This window comes from Salvelinus fontinalis, chromosome 26, assembly GCF_029448725.1.
Source record: "Salvelinus fontinalis isolate EN_2023a chromosome 26, ASM2944872v1, whole genome shotgun sequence".
Lineage (NCBI taxonomy): Eukaryota > Metazoa > Chordata > Actinopteri > Salmoniformes > Salmonidae > Salvelinus > Salvelinus fontinalis.
Window position 1 is genome coordinate 27,807,443 of NC_074690.1, and position 14,017 is coordinate 27,821,459.

Genomic DNA, 14,017 nt, shown 5'->3' on the forward strand with positions numbered 1-14,017 from the left:
GTTTTGCATCATTAAACATTTTAAGTGCATATAGTGCCCATGTGTAAACATGTTCTCTCTCAAAATCAAACTGCAGTACTAGTAATTACTTGTTAATTTACAATATCTAACAAAGGTTTCAGAAGAAAATAGAGAACAGTAGCTCCACAATATTCTCTTTCCACCAGTCCTTTGTTATGCTGCTGTAGGGGGAAATGCCTGATGAGAGATTCATATAAGTATTGAAATGTTATTATGTGGTTTCCCTCAAATTGGAAGGGTTATGTTTCTCTCCTCCTGAGGTAACTTGTAGGTTCAGAGAGGAAGTGGAGACAGTGTCAAAGTACTCTGAATCGACTATTGGAGCCCAGGATTAAACTCCAGAAGAAAAGGTGTCACATATATTTCTATGCACAAGACTGCAATCCAAACATTTAAGTAGGGTTGCAAAGCTACCGATAATTTATCAAAGTTACCTGAATCTTCTGTAATTTTGGTAATTGACATGTAATGTATGGCAATCTATGGTAACTTTGGTCATTTATACTTGAATTAATTTTTATTCATATACAGTCAAATCAAATCAAACTTTATTTGCCACATGCGCCAAATACAACAAGTGTAGACTTTACCATGAAATGATTACTTACAAGCCCTTGACCAACAGTGCAGTTCAAGAAGAAGAAAATATTTACCAAGGAGGCTAAAATAAAAAGTAATAATAAAAAGTAACACAATAAGAATAACAATAACGAGGCTATATACAGGGGGCACCGGTACCGAGTCAGTGTGCAGGGATACAGGTTAGTTGAGATAATCTGTACATGTAGGTGGAGGCGAAGTGACTATGCATAGGTAACAAACAAACAGTGAGTAGCAGCAGTGTACAAGAGGGGGGGGTAGAAGCTTTTTATGAATGGTTCAGCAGTCTCAGGGCTTGGGGGTAGAAGCTGTTGAAGAGCCTTTTGGTCCTAGACTTGGCGCTCCGGTACCGCTTGCCGTGCAGTGCCAGAGTAGCCTAATTAATGAAAAAAGCATCTAATCAACAAAGGCTTTATTTCCAATTAACTTTTTCTCCAAAACTTTCACAACAAAGACATATTGTCATAGTCAAATAAATAAAAGTTTATAAAAATATATAAAAGATATTTTGTGCTGAAACCCTCATATTAAACATCCATTGGTTTCCACTAAGTTGATGGTTTGTATTTAAGATAATGTTTTACAGCTTTGTCATTCTATTTTACAATGACATGTGATAAGGATGCAGAGAGGGCCAGAGATCATTGTAGATGCCTGTGATAATCTGAAGTACCCAAAAACCCCACTAGATGTCATCTGATAATATTCCATATATTCCTTGAAAGTTACCAAAAAGCTGGTAGTTTACTGGTAAACCTTGAAATGTACCTCTTTTTTAAAAATCGCAGTAATAAACCGCCCCTGCGCTTAAGTAAGGCCTTGTTGGATCCATAGAAATAGAGTCACTAGAACGGGAATCCCCATTTAAGTCAATGTGTCCGTAATGGGTGGACCAGCTAATTCTAACATTGGATCATGAACTGTAAGGTCCAGCAATGGCAATAGCAACACTGACTCTACCACGGTGTAGAGGCGTTAGCCAGGGTTCAGGTAATTGAGCTGTAATATTTTCCAGATAAGATTTATATTATTTAAATGACATTGTAGCAGGAAGGAAGGAACCATGCTGGCCTAGCTGGCACACACAGCAGACAGTGAATAGGGAGGAACAATATGATTTCATGTAATGGGGAGAATAAAGCATCATTAGTGCAAATGAACTTTTGTCAGCTAAGCTGATCCTGTTGGGTGCTAATGCCACTGGCAACCGTGGAGATAGCAATTTCTGCTCCGGGGATAGGGTGAAGTGAAGTGCACTCCGTGATGCATTTAGCCCTCAATGGCAGCCGTGGTCACCGGCATTCCACACTGTTTTGTCTCCCTGAGTTTGCAGTGCCAAGATGAAGGATGCACCATCTTTAATTCATACCGTTGGTGTTTCATTCGAAGCCAGGAATGGGCCCTAGTCCATTAATTAGTACCAAACGACCATTCAAAACAAGATCTGCCTTGTATAGGTCGGCCATTTTGCAGGTTTGCAGCGCTTTAGTGTTGCCTTGCTCATTTGGCTGGAGTGGAGTGGACATCCAAGGCTCAGAGCAGGAGTCCTGCTGACTGCATGCCCGCTGTAGCTGGAATATGCCACAATACACTTTCAGATAGCTGCCAAATTATGCATTGCAGCTGTAATTTATGAGAAAGCACTTATCTGAACAGTGTCATCATTAAAATTATTGAACTGCAAATTCTGTTATGTAAGATTATGATTGTTTTATATTATCATGGTACAATAAGATGTCCTGTGCACTTGTGATTTGTCTCTTGGCTGCTGTGTAGCTACACCTGAGTATTTGGCTGAGTGTGTACTTGCCTTCCAAATGTTTCATTGGCTTTAGTTGATTCATTATTATAGTATTATTCAAAAGGAACAACTGAAAATACTTAAATAAAGGCACCGACGATAGAGGAATATAAGAAAGTAATGATGCTTAGAAAACTGCATGACATCATGGTTTTCTGTCCATTTTAAAGTGGTACATCACAGAAGAGGAAAATCTACCATAATCCACCTCTATTATCACTCATTTTGTAAGGTACAATAAATGTAATGAACTTATTACAATTAAAAAGACAAAAGAACAGTGTTGACTAATTCAGATGGGCCCTTGTGACAGGATTCTCCTTTCCTGGGGAACAAAGCCGAATTGATCCACCCACAGTGCAATTTCCTCCCCAAAGATAGAGTACATATTTTTGTTCTGTATTTTTTCCCACCATCTCTTCATGCCAAGAACCCAGTTATTACTGCAGAGGCTGCAGACAACAACACCTATCTCCCTTCTGCAGTTTCTCTGTGTTACAATTAATTGTTCAATGTTATTTATTTGGCTGTGTTGCTATATTTTTTCTTAAGCTGTATTTTCTCCATTCAATTATAATGATGAAAACATTCAAAATCTGTCTTCCATTTTATGTTGAGCTTCTTTTTTTTCTCCAGAAAACAACATCATGTTTCAAAGGGAACTAAATTACAATGTAATGTAACTAAAACATTATACTTGTCAGGTCTATACGGGGAATACCAATGAACCATATTAAATGTATTAGTAGTTACATTTAAGTATTCTTACAACCAGAAAAGAGGAGAACAGCGGAGACTAAAAGCATGATCGGAATCCTTGGCGGAGTAGCTGAGAGACTAGGAGGACCATGTTAGATGAAAGATAGATAAAGCCTTGTATGTTAATCAAGCCATGATGTATAGGTCATGCTCACACAAACACAGGCACATCAAGAGTCCCTTGTGCATTTTCCACACAACTGGTACAGGGGACGAGGAGAGAGAATTAATTATATAAAGTGAGCTTGTACTGTATGCAGATAAGTGGTGTGTGTCAGGGAAAATTGTGGGGGTGGGGGAAAGTTAAGTTCATGTACTGCACTTCAGAGGTGGGGCTATCATCGCCATGTCATTTCTAAATCTGCTTAGTTAGTGGGGTCTAGCTAACGAATTATCAGCCACATTTGAGTAATAGACTCCTCATTTAGCTTTAATGTGTTTTGCATAGAGAGCAACATCCCCTCATCACTCTTAAAGATGAATCGGCTTCTAGGCAAAATTCTAAAGATATTAGTCTGCCGGCAACTGCATAAATCATAACATTTTACTAATGAGAGCAAAGTTAAACACTCCTCCAACCTCCTAAAGCACATGGAGGAGGATTATGATGATGCTGCCATGGCTGTTGGTTCTCCAAGGAAAGCAAAGGTCCTCTTTATTTACATGGGCTGTATGCATCCCAAATGGCATCCTATCCCCTTTATAGTGCATTACTTTTGCCCAGAGCTCAATTGCCCCTGGTCAAAAGTAGTGCACTATAAAGGGAATAGGGTGCCATTTGGGACGTATATGTGGAGTTCCACCCAGCCCACAGGGAAACTAGCTTTACATAAGCATGAAGCCATTTATCATTGATATTTATTTCCATTAACTACTGCATTATCATAGTGTAATGAATAATGTTTGCCTCTGCATAGGACGAATACTAATGGTAGAGTGTTGACCTACCGTGTGTTTACCTCTCATGAAAAGATTATATAATAAGATAGAGAGAATAGTGTAAGTGAAAATGTGGATTATTAAGATGACTATTAAAATAAACTTAAATGGGTTATATGATATGATTCTCAATTATTCTATTAACCTACAAATAGTCTATGAAACTGCATGACATTCCCATAGGGACTCACATACCTCAGATTGTATTCATACTCTACAAAATAGAGGTTCATTACTCACCGTTGATGATTATCACATTCATTTAACAATGAGAAGAACTGTATTTTGTGCCCCTGTATTTTAAAACGTATGAAACCTATACCCTAGAGGTTGCATGGAATAAAACAAAAACACACAAAGACAGTCCATGTCGACAGGAGGCTGGACGACAAGGCGTGAGGCAGTATCAAAAGGCTTCTAGCTTGTGCCTGGGCCTGTGTGGCTTGTGGCTTTTGAGAGTCCCACACTGGTTGGCTGTCAGACACAGGCACTGCTCTCCCCCTCATTAGACACGCTTCCCCAGTGCCACTCCCCGTGTGCCTCTCTCCCGCTCCGAGCCAAATTAAACACACAAGCACACACACATAAGCGTGAGCACACACACACATGGCCCAGTACACCGTCACCACCATCACACCAGCGACGCCTAGCTGACACACAGTTTGTTTTGTACATCTAATTTGACAGTGCTTTAACTAGAGAGCCTGCTGCTTGTCAAATGCGGCAGCAGCACACAGCTGAACAGGAGGTGTTCAGTTGAAGGGCATCTGTGAAGCAGCAGAGTCCCTTTGAACAGGCCGCGCTGGCTTCTGCTCGCCCTGTGTGCTGGGAGGTGCTGCGCACACGCTGAGGGCTTCCGTGTCTGTCTCTTTCTTTATTTCCCTTCTTAAGTGGAGGGCTGATGGGAGATGGGGATTCTGATGATGACAGTTGGTTCCATGTCTAGTCCAGCTCACACACCCCCACTCCCCACTCTCTCTCTCTCTCTCTCTCTCTCTCTCACTCTCTTCATTCTTCAATCCAAGCACCAGGGAAACCTTTTAAAGTGTCTCAAAGCAGAGCTGACTTTGGTCCCTATGGCTCCCTGGCTTTGAAACCGAGGGAGGGTGCCGTGCTGTCACCAGCATGTTCCACGGGACACTTTGCTCATTAGGGAAGAGGGGACTGGTTCGTGGCTCCCTGCTCAACTTCATAACAAGTCAGTCAGCCAAAACAGCTGCAGAGGAAAGGGTAGGACCAGGAAGTAGGAACAACCCTTAGTGTGTTTTCAGTAAACGTCAGTGTTCTGTGCCAGAGTAGTGTGAGGGCAGTAGAGACGGAAGGACAAACCAGGGATGATGTCTAGTGTCTGTTTCCTGACTCCAGACAGTCAAGGCTGGAAAACAAAAGCTTATGAGCTTACAAGAGCCAGATGGAAGAGGGAAAAGGTGACCAAACATATCTGTTCACATTCAACCTTTAAAACGGAATGTAGCGGGTTGAATAGGGAGGTTGGACCTAAATGTGGGTAGAGGAGCAGTATTACTATACTACATTTATTATAACACTTTGCTATATGCATGGTGTTGTTGTTATTTTGTTTGAAAAGAAGGAACCTGATTTGGTATTTAACCTACTGAATGTTGAATGGAAATCAAACTCAGAGAACCTAAATCATGACTTCAATAATAAATCTAAATATCATATTTTGCCTCAAAATTTTTGCACACATCATCTGAGGAGAACAGACATATGTGAACGATTCGATCTACATCATCCACTGATATAAAATTGGTTTATAGCAGTACTCGGGCAATGCATTGGCCTATAGCTTGCAAAATGTAATAAATCAAAATACAGTGTTCCACCTCAAAAAGCCTCTGCTTAAATCAGACATATAGGCTGACATTAAACTCAGCGCAAAAGCAGCCTCTGAGAGACATAACTCCATTCTCTCTTGTAGGTTTAGTGCTACTGTACACAGTTGATGGTCTACACAGCAGGCAGTGTACAGGTCACACATCCGTCTGTATTTAAGACGGCCATTGTACTGAGTCCTTCAACAAACTTTGGAAAACCCATTCGCTCCTGTGTCCAGCATTGATTCACATCATCCAATCTCATGTTGTTGAGCGGGCACTGCATGCTGAAGAGCAAGACAAGAAATGCTTGAGACATATGGAAATACTCGAGACCCCCTGAAACAATAATTCCAAGGCTGATGCCTATTTTTAATCTATTGTGTAAAATTCCCTGCATGCAACAGAAGAGATGTTCACGGTCACAAAAGAGGTCTTCAGCTTGCTTGGAACAGGCCGTCCTCCCCAACTCCTGATCCAACAAAACCTAGACAAGCTCTTGTTGAAGCGACGATGGCTATATTCTCCACAGCAGGCAAATTCAGTTAAGTTTGATATATAGATGTTTAACGAGACTTTCTAGGAAGGTAAGTAAGATACGCAACAGTTTTATTTGCTAAATGCAATTTGTATCTTCACAGATTTAGAAGTTCCAGCTCAACAGATAGTGTCACGTTCCTGACCTGTTTTCTCTTGTTTTGTATGTGTTTATTGGTCAGGGCGTGAGTTGGGTGGGCAGTCTATGTTTTCTGTTTCTATGTTGGTTTTGGGTTGCCTGGTATGGCTCTTAATTAGAGGCAGGTGTTTTGCGTTTTTCTCTAATTGAGAGTCATATTAAGGTAGGTTGTTCTTACTGTTTGTTTGTGGGTGATTGTCGCTGTGTCTGTGTTTGTTGCACCACACGGTACTGTCTCGTCTCGTTCGTTCCTGTTCATGTGTTCTTCGTTTCATGTAAGTTCGTAGTTTAGGTCTGTCTAGTTCGTTTTGTTATTTTGTAAATTAGTCAAGTGTATTTTGTGTCTGTTCTTCGTCTTGCAATAAAGTCATTATGTATTCATCACCCGCTGCGCCTTGGTCTACTAAAAGACAGTCGTTACAGATAGTGTCCATCTGTAACGGATTTCGTCCTCGTCGTCTGAGGAGGAGTAGGAAATATCGGACCAATGTGCAGCGTGGTACGTATCCATAATATCTTTTAATAGAATGAATACAAAATACAAAAAGAACAATAGAATCAACAATAGAATCAAAAATAAAACCAAAACAGTCCCGAATGGTGAAAACAACCACCCACAACCCACAATGGAAAACAGTCTACCTAAATATGGCTCCCAATCAGAGACAACAATAAACAGCTGCCTCTGATTGGGAACCACACCAGGCCAAACACATAGAAAACAAACAACCTAGAAAAAAGAACATAGACTGCCCACCTCAACTCACGCCCTGACCAACCTAACACAAAGACATAAAAAAGAAACTAAGGTCAGAACGTGACACCATCTCTCTTCTCCTCACATCTCGAGCAACATCAAGAGTCCGAGTGACCTGAAAGTCAAATGAGCCACAAAATAATTAAATGGACAGCACATTAAATAATTCAACTAAACAGTGACTCTTTAAAAGATTGACATGTGGTTTCTTTGACATTTGCACATTAAAGTAAGTGTTTGATGCAATGCAAACCAACATAGGCTCAAATGCAATGGTTGTAGTTAAACTTAGTTTTCAAATATATGGTTTCAACAGGGTATTACATAAGATGTGATTGTTTGATATTATCATTGTACCACAGGAGGTTGGTGGCATCTTAACTGGGGAGAACAGGTTCGTGGTAATGACTGGAGCAGAGTCAGTGGAATGGTATCAAATACATCAAACACATTATTATGAGCTCCCCTCAGAAACCTCCACTGCAATGGTACAATAAGATGTGGACTTGGCTGCTGTTTAGCTACACCTGAGTATTTGGCTGAGTGTGTAATTGCCTTCCAAATGTTTCATTGACTTTTGTTAATTTATTGTTATATTATTGTTCAAAAGGAACAACAGGAACTCATTTTAGGTTTAGTGCTACTGTACATGGTTGATGGTCGAGACATACAGTACCAGTCAAAAGTTTGGACACACCTACTCATTCAAGGGTTTATCTTTATTTTGACTATTTTCTAAATTGTAGAATAACAGTGAAGACATCAAAACTATCAAATAACACATATGGAATCATGTGGTAACCAAAAAAGTGCTAAACAAATCAAAATATATGTATATTTGAGATTCTTCAAAGTAAACATCCTTTGCCTTGATGACAGTTTTACACACCGTTGGCATTCTCTCAACCAGCTTCACGAGGAATGCTTTTCCAACAGTCTTGAAAGAGTTCCAACATGCTGAGCATTTGTTGGCTGCTTTTCCTTCGCTCTGCAGTCCAACTCATCCCAAACCATCTCAATTGGGTTGAGGTTAGGTGATTGTGGAGGCCAGGTCATAGGATGCAGCACCATCACTCTCCTTCTTGGTCAAATAGCCCTTACACAGCCTGGAGGTGTGTTGGGTCATTGTCCTGTTGAAAAACAAGCACAAATCGCAAACCAGATGGGATGGCGTATCGCTGCAGAATGCAGTGGTAACCATGCTGGTTAAGTGTGCCTTGAATTCTAAATAAATCACAGACAGTGTCACCAGCAAAGCACCTCCACACCATCACACCTCCTCCTCCATGCTTCACGTGGGAACCACACATGCGGAGATCATCCGTTCACTTTACTCTGCATCTCACAAAGACACGGCGGTTGGAACCAAAAATCTCAAATTTGGACTCATCAGACCAAAGGACAGATTTCCACCTCTCTAATGTCCATTGCTTGTGTTTCTTGGCCCAAGCAAGTCTCTTCTCCTTATTGGTGTCCTTTAGTAGTGATTTCTTTGCAACGACTTGACCATGAAGGCCTGACTCACGTAGTCTCCTCTGAACAGTGTATGTTGAGATGTGTCTGTTACTTGAACTCTGTGAAGCATGTATTTGGGCTCCAATCTGAGGCTGGTAACTCTAATTTATCCTCTGCACCAGAGGTAAGTCTGGGTCTTCCTTTCCTGTGGCGGTCCTCATGAGAACCAGTTTCATCATAACGCTTCATGGATTTTGCGACTGTACTTAAAGAAACTTTGAAAGTTCTTGAAATTTTCCACATTGACTGACCTTCATGCCTAAAAGTAATGATGGACTGTCATTTTTCTTTGCTTATTTGAGCTGTTCTTTCCATAATATGGACTTGGTCTTTCACCAAATAGGGCTATCTTCTGTATACCACCCCTACCTTGTCACAACACTACTGGTTGGTTCAAACGCATTAAGACAGAAATTACACAAATTAACTTGAATAAGTTGGTGTGTCCAAACTTTTGACTGGTACTGTATATGATACTAAACTGAGAAAATGTTGCTTTATTGCCAAATTCTACCACTTAGCACCATTCATCTTGGTGCTTGCCTTGCTTGCTGTATGAACGCTGAGCATCTGCTAATTTAAGGAGCTTTACAGTGGCCATTTTCCATGGAAGAGGAGGCTAAAGAGGCCCATTGACTCCTCTTCACCACAATTTTCCCTCATTGTGACGAGAGACTTCATTAACTTCTGGGTCAATTTCAGTGCATTTTCAGATCAGAGCAACCTCTTTAGAGCTTCGACTGTCAGTAACAGCCTGACTAGTGTTACCTCAATGAAAGTCTATCATAAAGGCATTGCGGTTTTTTGAAGGCCATTGGATGGTAAAATTGTGTAAAATAATATACTGTAAAATACACAACTAAATGTGAACAATGACCTTTTCTATATTTTAATAGCAATGAGAAAGATTACAGTAATTATACACACTTAAATAAAAATAATATGTTGTGTAGTCTTTGTATGTAATGTGGTGAGACGCTGAATAAATACTGTTGTTGAAAATAATGGTTAAATGCTGCCCTCCACAGGCATAGGAATGTTACTGTGGTTCAGTGTGGCCACAACACAGATCAACAACTACTATAGGCCTATGTGAACACATTGATTTGCCCTGCCTAGTTTTCCACAATTTGACTCACAACAATGCTCCCATTATAGTGCCTATAGACCTTGCCTGTTAGTGAACAGATTGAATAGATTTATACTTGGATGAGTATATGAATAATTGTTTGACCGTTTTTGGGAGGCTTGTGACAGGTTTTTGGAAGATATTTGCCCATTTATTTTTGCTCGTAGACAAATGTTGGTGAATCACTCAAATAGAATACTGACCAACAGAGAATCTCTGAATAGTCCCTTTCATGTACTGCTAAAATCACAGAACAACGTCTTTGGTTATTGTTTACTCTTTTTTAAGTTAACAAAATAATGAATAAACTAGATGCAAAACACCAGATGAGGAGGGTTTCAATTACAGATGACTAGTGTATTTGTGACGACTTCAGCAGACATTTCAATTGTCACCTGACATTGTTTTGCTCCAATTTCAACCAATCCTACACTGGATCTCTATTTCAACTTTAGTGTCAACTTTACCTCATTCGTGTCAGCTGATTGAGACTATATGCAAAACCATTTAAACAAAGCATGTCATCAACATTTTTTTTGTCTAATTAGAACAAATCCCCCCATTTATGCCCCATATCAACATTTTGAGAAAATAAGGCAGGAATATTAAGGTCGTCCAAGTTAAAGAAAATAAATGTATACAAAAACAAAGAACACACCACCCCCCCCCCCACACACACACACACACACACACACACACACACACACACACACACACACACACACACACACACACACACACACACACACACACACACACACACACACACACACACACACACACACACACCCCTTTTAGGTTTGTATATTTGGCAAACCATTCCAACTAGGAGCCGCTGTGTGTGTCTGTATTGTCATAGACTTGGCCATAGTTTATCCACAAATCACCTCAGGAATTATTTAATGTCTTTTGTAATATTGCAATTCAGACTTTCATTAATTGGGAACACAATCCAAATGGTTATTCATGCTTGCTCTTCATCTCATTATTTTTATCCAGACATGTTTTTTCCTTGCGTTGTTAACCACCTCCAGCATTCTAACAGTACATTTACATTTTTCTTTCTGTTAAAAGAAAAGTTCAAACCTTAAACTCAGAGAGTCAGTTAGGTTTAAATCAGGTCAGCAAGAAGTGTCTGCATCGCTGTCAAACATTTCCAAAACAACCATTTGGCAACATGAACCATGCAGCCACCCAACCCAAGCCAAGGGAACAAAAAGAATCTACTATGCACTCCAATAAGCGATGTTCATCTGTCTCTGCAGATATATAAACTTTTCCCTTCTCATTTTCCTTCGAGTGGCTCTAAATGATGTATGAAGTGCCAGGGTGAGCCTTCCGGAGAGACAAATGCCAATGACTCGCTTCAAAATGTCAAACATGACAGTCAGAGACATTCAATAATCATATCTGCCTGACCAACTCAGAGCCCTGCTCTTCAAACTATTGCTGATGTCTGGTGAGGCAAAGACTGAGTTTGTCTGCCTTGAGGTAACATATCTCTCTTTAGACAAGGCCAAAGGTAGCCACGCACAATCTGCAGTGCTAGGTTGAGTGGAAGAGGATATAAATATAAAAATTGAAGTCAGAAATAATACCTACAAATTACCTTTTGTGTGATGCAATATTTACTATTTCAGCATAAAGTAATTAGGAATGCTACACTGCATTACCACAACTGAGACATGTTATTTAATTGTAATCAACTGTTTAAAGCGGCAATCAGCGGTTGAAACAACAACAAAGCGCCTCTCCGTGTTATGCTGGTGAATGAGGACCCAAAAGCGACGTAATAGAAACTGAGTCTTTATTCCAGTCTTAAACAAACAATGATTCTCCTGGATATTATCAAAGGTAAATCCAAAACAGGAAACTGAAATCCTCTCGTCAGTAGAGAGGAATGACTGGAGACGCGACCACAGACTGCAGGTCGCTTCAGGAAGGCACAGACCGTAGCTGACATAGACACCTGCTCACACGCAGCATCTGAAGAAGGCAAAAACACGACAGGGCGGAACAAGGACACAGAACAGCAAACAAGAATCCGACAAGGACAGAAGCGGAAAACAGAGGGAGAAATAGGGACTCTAATCAGAGGGCAAAATAGGGGACAGGTGTGAAAGAGTAAATGAGGTCGTTAGGAGAATGAGAAACAGCTGGGAGCAGGAACGGAACGATAGAGAGAGAGAGCGGGAGAGGGAGAGAGGGAGGAGGAGAGAGAGGGATAGAAAGAGGGAAAGAACCTAATAAGACCAGCAGAGGGAAGCACAGGGACAAGACATGATGATCAAAGACAAAACATGACACTCCGCCCATTTTGATAAAAAGCAGAGGGATGAGGCTGGAGAAATGTAACCACTATCAAATTCATAGACAGAGCTAAGGATGCAAGGACTGACCATCCATGATGAACATAGTTTGAACCATGTTTTGAGGCTATACAGAGTTTTTTAATCATTTACTTTGTTTACAAACATTGGAGTAAAACAAGCATACATTTTGGGTTCTGATGGGGTATGACAGTTCATGAGTTCACAAGCTCATGAGGCATTTATAAGTTCTATTCTTCAAGAATCAATAGGTGCATATAATTCATTTTTAATTTGAAAAACAGATGTAGCAACTACTGATTGCCCCTTTAAACCTATCATTAAAAGAAATTATAATAATGTAAGGGCCAGGGCAAACTTGAATTGTCAATTTTCCAAAGTAATCGACAGTTCCACATTTTTAACCAAGTAGACCAAATGAAAGGCAAATGATGACATAATGCTTTTTTAATTTATAGAATGCACAATTGAAAAACACATGTTTAATAAGCACATTCATTCGTAGTCAATCACATTCTCTTGAATACATCTCTTGAAAACAAATAGTACCAATTTGGTTATCACCTGTATAATTTTGATTTGTTGTCTTCAACTCCAAAAACTTAAGCATTTGAAATAAGGTGTCCAGTGGAGTTGCAGATTTCCTAGTACAGATTTATACACTACCGTTCAAAAGTTTGGGGTCACTTAGAAATGTCCTTGTTTTTGAAAGAAAAGCAAATTTTTTGTCCATTCAAATATAAAATAGATCAGAAATATAGTGTTGACATTATTAATGTTCTAAATGACTATTGTTGCTTGAAACAGCTTATTTTTATAATACAAACAGTGTAGCTATTCCCTCCGCAAGGCAATCAAACAAGCTAAGCATCAGTATAGAGACAAAGTAGTCGCAATTCAACGTTTCAGACACAAGAGGTGTGTGGCAGGGTCTACAGTCAATCCCGGACTAAAAAAAAGAAAACCAGCCCTGTCGCGGACCCCGATGTCTTGCTCCCAGACAAACTAAACAACTTCTTTGCTCGCTTTGAGGACAATACAGTGCCACCGACACAGCCCGCTACCAAAACCTGCGGACTCTCCTTCACCGCAGCCAACGTGAGTAAAACATTTAAACGTGTTAACCCTCGCAAGGCTGCCGGCCCAGACGAGTATTCCTAGCCGCGTCCTCAGAGCATGCTCAGACCAGCTGGCTGGTGTGTTTACGGACATATTCAATCAATCCCTATCCCAGTCTGCTGTTCCCACATGCTTCAGGAGGGCCACTATTGTTCCTGTTGAGCTAAACAACTATCGCCCCCGTAGCACTCACTTCCGTCATCATGAAGTGCTTTGAGAGACTAGTCAAGGATCATATCACCTCCACCCTACCTGACACCCTAGAGCAACTCCAATTTGCTCACCGCCACAATAGGTCCACAGACGCCGCAATCGCAATCACACTGCCCTAACCCATCTGGACAAGAGGAATACCTATGTAAGAATGCTGTTCATCAACTACAGCTCAGCATTTAACGCCATAGTACCCTCCAAACTCATCATTAAGCTTGAGACTCTGTGTCTCGACCCCGCCCTGTGCAACTGGGTCCTGGACTTTCTGACGGGCCACCTCCAGGTGGTGAGGGTATGAAACAACATCTCCACCCCGCTGA